The sequence below is a fragment of the Passer montanus genome, unplaced genomic scaffold (assembly GCF_014805655.1).
Source record: "Passer montanus isolate IOZ18808 unplaced genomic scaffold, ASM1480565v1 scaffold20, whole genome shotgun sequence".
Classification (NCBI taxonomy): domain Eukaryota; kingdom Metazoa; phylum Chordata; class Aves; order Passeriformes; family Passeridae; genus Passer; species Passer montanus.
The window spans coordinates 8,349,286-8,355,244 of record NW_024366592.1 but is presented as its reverse complement, the minus strand read 5'-3'; positions in this window follow the sequence as shown (position 1 = coordinate 8,355,244).

Sequence of the window (5,959 nt, the reverse complement as noted above, 5' to 3'; positions counted from 1 at the left end):
TTTTTTTTTCATTTTGAAGTTAGTGATATGCAGTCATTGCGTCTTGAGGAAATCTAGCAGCTATAGAACACATTCTATTCTCCATGATGCTAGTCAAAGGAATTATTGTAGTTTCAAGCTGATCTATTCAAGAATAGGTTCAATGCTTTTGTCTGTTAGTGGACATTGAAGATCCCATTGTGACAATACTCACTGTAAGTTTTATGCATATCTACAATCAGAATTTAAGTGATATTGTACCACAGCTGCTGCATCTCTAAGCTAGAAAGGGAAGAGATTTGCCAACTGCATGAAGCTGCTGTCTGCTGTTTTCACCGATGTTCTTTATAAAAGGACATTTTCTGAGTGAATACCTGGCTGAATGATAGAGTCCACATGAGGGTGCACCTGTTGACCAACTTGTTAATCCTTAATCACTTAAATTAACATATCTTAGCACAGATCCTGACATGTGGTATTAGGATTGCCAGGTGCACATTATACTGTTGGCAGTGGATTCATTGGGACCATGAGAGAGTTAATAAAGGATTTGTGCTTTTGATTAATTTTTTATTAAGTTTTGTACGGTTCTTCCCCCACTAATATGAGGAGCTCCACTTTTATCCAGCAGTTCTGTACTGACCTAAAAGACATATCTTTGCCATTTATTTTAGGTGCTATAACTTTATAAATAAAATTTCACTTTTCCAGCTCTTTTTCTAAATGGGAATATAGCTGAAAGGCTCAGTAATTTTACATTCTCTTCCTGGGGAAGAAGAACTAAATTTAGGCAAAAAGAGAATAGTGGACCCTTATGTCAGGATAATACCTATAAATCTACTTTTTCTCATACCTGACTACTTTTTCTGTTACCTGACCAGCTTGTCTCTTCACATGAGTTGTCTTTTGTGCTGAAATATTTCCATTCAATTGCGTTCAGTTCCAACTTCTGCATTTTGCAGTGTGTAGGCTTGGATATTAATAAAGACAGAAATAATTTCTGTGGAGAGCTATAAATGGTGGGCTGATATGTTTGATGAAACTCATTGACTCTGATAGTTGCCCTTTGCTCTGACTCCTGTTCACTTGTAAAGGGTTTTAATTTTATGTAGTAGACACAATGCAATGCCCTCTGCCTGAGCAAAATTCACGGTTTAGGGCTGCTACTTTGGAAAGATGACAGATGTTAGCTCTTAGAAATATGAAGCACGTTAAATAGCACTAAAAAGAGACCCAGACTTTAAGTCGGGGAGGTTGGACCTCGGTGGAGTGAGCTCTGCCTCTTTGGCACGGGGGTGGCTCTGGACCCACAAGGTGGCACCAGTGGACAGCTTTTCACACCGGCACTGTGACACTTGCAGGCCTCCAGGTCATTTGTTCTTCCAGTGTCCCTTTAGGTTTTTTCACTCCCCCACCGTGTTTAGTTTTTTCATCTTCCTGCGGAGCACTGCTGCAGATGTGGCAGAAGCAGCGCTGTGCCTTTGGAAATCACTACCTGTCCAGTTCCAGCTGTGGCAAATGCAGGAAATGTTGTGACACATTGGTGACACAAAACCCACGAAGTAAAGCAGATACAGATGGGTGCTGACTGCCCTGGGCAGTGGTCAGCTCTACATCTGAAGCTCAGTGTCTTCTGCAAAATAAATGTGGCTCAGCCAATGTGGCTGAGGGTGATGCCTGAGGAAGAAAGAAAGCTGATCTTTCATTTAGACTTCAGGATTCCTGCAAGCAGAAATTACATCAAGAGCCTTACATACTCTATGAAGGAGGCAGAACTAGAGCACTTCAACAACATATTTTATCTACCTGGCCTATACAGTACTTACATATTTGTGTGTTGTTCAATAGACCAAAACCAGAGGAGACACTTAGCTTCCAGATTAAAAATAATTTGATTTCATTTATTTTGGCTTGAATTTGACTCCAGTGGAAGTTCTTCATTTTTTCAGAACTTTGAGCACCCATCAAGTACCTGCCCCCACCTTGTCAGACACCAGATGTGCATTCTGGTGGCAGATGGGTCACACTGCCCTGCCATCCCCATGTGCAGGAGGGGGCTGTCTCATGGAGAGCACTGGGTTACCAATCCCACTACTTACAAGCTGATGTCTTCTATCACATCACAGACCTGCATGTATGGGTTGACTATTAGTGCATTGCTTAGTGAGTGTAAAAATAATGGAAAATATTAAAACAGCAGGTAGCTTTTTTTCCCCCAAGAAACTGCCCCATGATTGTTGAAGCATCCTAAGTGCCACATGTAAACAAAACTGTGTATTATTCTTTTTTAATTCTTTTTTTTCCTCTTTTTTTTTTTTTTGGTTAGTGAGAGCTACCCTTCACTCTTGGTAACATCTAAACAATCATAGATTAATTGCCTAATAGATGACTGACTGCAAACACTCACTGGTGTATGAAGGTAACACTGAAGCTCAAGCTGACAGTTCAGGCTATTTTCTAGTTATGTTCCATTAATGGCAATTTTCCCACTTTCCAAAGTTTTTTCTGTGGAGATCAAGTCAAAAGCCCACATTGTCTCTAAACTGCAGGAGCAGATTCCTACATCCATGACTAAGCTGAGGGCAATGAGATTGTATGTGCCCGCTGCTGTCTGCATGAACAGATTTGATCAAGAAACTGGACAGAGTATGGGATCAGGAAACAAAATTTGCATTTTAGATATTTTTTTGGACAATGATCTTCACTTTTCCTTTCACTCTACATTTCAGACTGAAAAATTTCCCGTATTATTCCACATTGTGGTTAAGGTCTCACATATGTTACAGAAAACCTGGCAAACTGAATAGTGAGTGCACCGTGTAGAAAAATCCCTTGTTAACAATGACAGCAGAGGGCGTTTGCTGAGAGGATTCATTTTCTTGGGTTTCTTAGGTCCAGCAGAGTTCCCTGTGAGTTACCAGCAGGCCTCCTGCAAGTGGTGCTTCACAGGCACTTCACTTCCACCTGTGTGAGGTCCTCTGCTGAAATCTGCCACCCTTCTAGATCTTATTTCACCCAGCCTTTAGCTGTCTTACCTGCTGTTGTGTAATTTCTTGTGGTGTAATTTGGACCAAACACTGTCAGCAGTGCCTGTGAACTCATCCATGGTTTATAAATGTCATCAACCAGCAGCCCAGAGCCTGTCTTGCGATATTATCCTGTCTTGCATTGCCTTCACCTTCACTGGTAGATTTCAAAAGGCTCTGTAAAAATCCTGATATCCCGATGATATCTGCAGGTATCAGCAGTGCCTGTGAACTCATCCATGGTTTATAAATGTCATCAACCAGCAGCCCAGAGCCTGTCTTACAATATTATCCTGTCTTTTCTTGCATCACCTTCACCTTCACCGGTATATTTCAAAGGGCTCTGTAAAAATCCTGATATCCCCATGGTATCTGCAGGTTGGGCAGGGCACGCATGAGGCATGGTCAGATGTGCATGGATCAGTGGAAGGTGAGGAGAATTCCAGCATTCAGAGCCTGTCCTACAGCCAACAGTCAGGCCTGCCATGTGCTGATCCAATTTCCTGCTCTTTCTGAGGCATCAAATCAAATAAGCAAAATAATTAACAGAATCCAATCCATGTACTGAAAGTGCCCAAAACAGAAGTGAGCAGTGCCCCACAGACTCATGCAGCACACCTGGAGGGAACATAAGCTTTTTGTGATACTCAACAACTCACATGACGTTTGAAATGTAGGATCATAGAATCTAGGACTGCTGGAAAAGAACTTCTAGATCATCAGGTCCAACCCAGCACTGCCACATTCACCACAAAACCATGTCCCAAAGCACCACATCCAAATGTTTTTTAAATACCTCCAGAGATGGTGGTTCAATCAGTTCCCTGGGCAGCCTGGTCCAGAGCTTGGCAACCCTGTCAGTGAATAAATAATTTTTCCTAATTTCCAGTCTAAACATTCTCTCGAACAATTTGAGGTCATTTCCTCTTGTTCTATGGACACCTTTTTGCTTGAGCAGAGCATTTCTTTTGCTTTTGTCTAGTGAAGGAAGTTATATCTAATTATGACAGCTGGGAACTCCAGACCAGGCAGGTTTGATGCTGGGCACACATTTTAAAATGCAACTCTCCCAAGGCAACCCAGCACCTAAGAGGCACCAGCCACCTTGTTAGGAAGTCACACATTGAACAGTCAGTGTTGATACAATGGATTATAAGGTGAATTACAGTGCAACCAGGCTGTATTAGCAAGATGCCATCAAACTGCATGCAGAGTGTAAACTGATGGACGGAAAAGTAAATTCCTTATTTGACATTCCAGAAACACATAACCTGAGCCAAGAGTTCAAGAACCACAATGAAATAAAAAAGACAGACAGCTGCTTGTTTGTCAGGATATCTCTGTGTAGAATTAGAGGCTTTAATTACATATGGGGAATATTATTAACAGTTCAAAGTGGAATGTAGCTAATCATTACGGTGGGATCTCCAAGCAGAGTGATGGTGAAGCCATACAAGATTTTCTTTCAGAGGAAATGAAAACTCAGCAAATCTATTTAGGGTACTAGCAATGTGTAGTAGTCCGAGGATCTAGGTAGACTTTTCCGCCTCATTAGAGCAGAAAAAGTCAATCACAATCAGAAGACACAATTCTTTACAGATTTGGCTAACCTCTCTAATCATCCTGAGATCCAGAAAACGCAGGAAGGAGATGGCTTAAAAACAATTATTATTATTAATAATAATAATAATAATAATAATTATTATTATTATTATTATAGCATTAGGTCATTGGCCTTCTATTTTTTAAGCTATTAAATTTTATGTTTACTGTCTGTACCCAGCAATTTTGAGGCTAACACTCTTCAGATAGGAACCTGCCTGGCAGATCTGAGGTTTTTGGAAAAGCAGCACATTTGAAGAGATGCAGAATACTGAGGAGAACTCCATCTTCTAAACAAGAAGCAACATGTTTCATAATGAGGCAAACTCATCCACTACAAGGGGTTATTGACTCCCAGAGAGGGATGAAGGAAATGCTTCTCCAGGGTTTTGTTTGGCATATGGGAAGAATTTAATTCCCTCTCTGATCTCTGCAAAAAATTCGCTTCCTACATAGCTCTGGTCTACAGAGCTGAACTGTTTGCCAAACTTTATATTTAAACCCCTGTTGTTACATCAGTATTTTTCTCCTTGTGTGAGTTCTTATTCTTTTTGGGTCTCTGAGAAATCCACATTTCTCTGGAATATGCATTACACGAGTATACTGCCAGTGCTCAAAGTGGCAGGAATTCTTTACCTGGACTAAGCAAAGAAATGTTTTAATGAAACAGCTCTGCAGGATTTGGACTGTTGCAGGCTGCAAGTAACTGGAAACATAAGTCTTTCTGATTTCTGTATTGATTTCTCTCAGATAGAGCATGCTTTAATTTCCAGTGTGTACCTGTCAGTTTGATTTCTTCTCATCTTTTGGAGTCCCTGGGTAGCCATAATTTAGCCCTTGGCCTGCCCTGTGACATGGTGAGGACAGCAGCACACAATCAATGGCAGACTTGCTCCTATTAATCTTGTTCAGTAAGGGCCTGATTCTCCTTCTGCAAAGGGCAAGAGGACAGTTCACACCATCTTCAGAGGAGGCAGGAGAGTGTCCCAAGCACTAATGGCTTCAGCAGCAGGTGTTCCAGGGTACCCACATTAATCTTCCCCTTTGCTGAGATTTCAACTTTTGCCACCCTCTACTTGGCTGAAGTCAAATACCCATGAAACCTGACCCTCCAGCAGAAGGTGTGAAAGGTGTTGCCACCTGCCATAAATCTCTCCATTCATTTTAATGGCAAGAAAAAATAACAACCAGCTCACTTGAAAAAATGACACATTTAAAAGTGCTTAAAATTCCTTAAGCTCTTATAATAATGGTCTTTTAATGAGACTGGAAGGAAGAAAACTGATCTACCATGAGGAAGGTGAATTTCTTATCTTCCAGTGGCAAAGATCTGCCACTCTTATGTTTTTTAT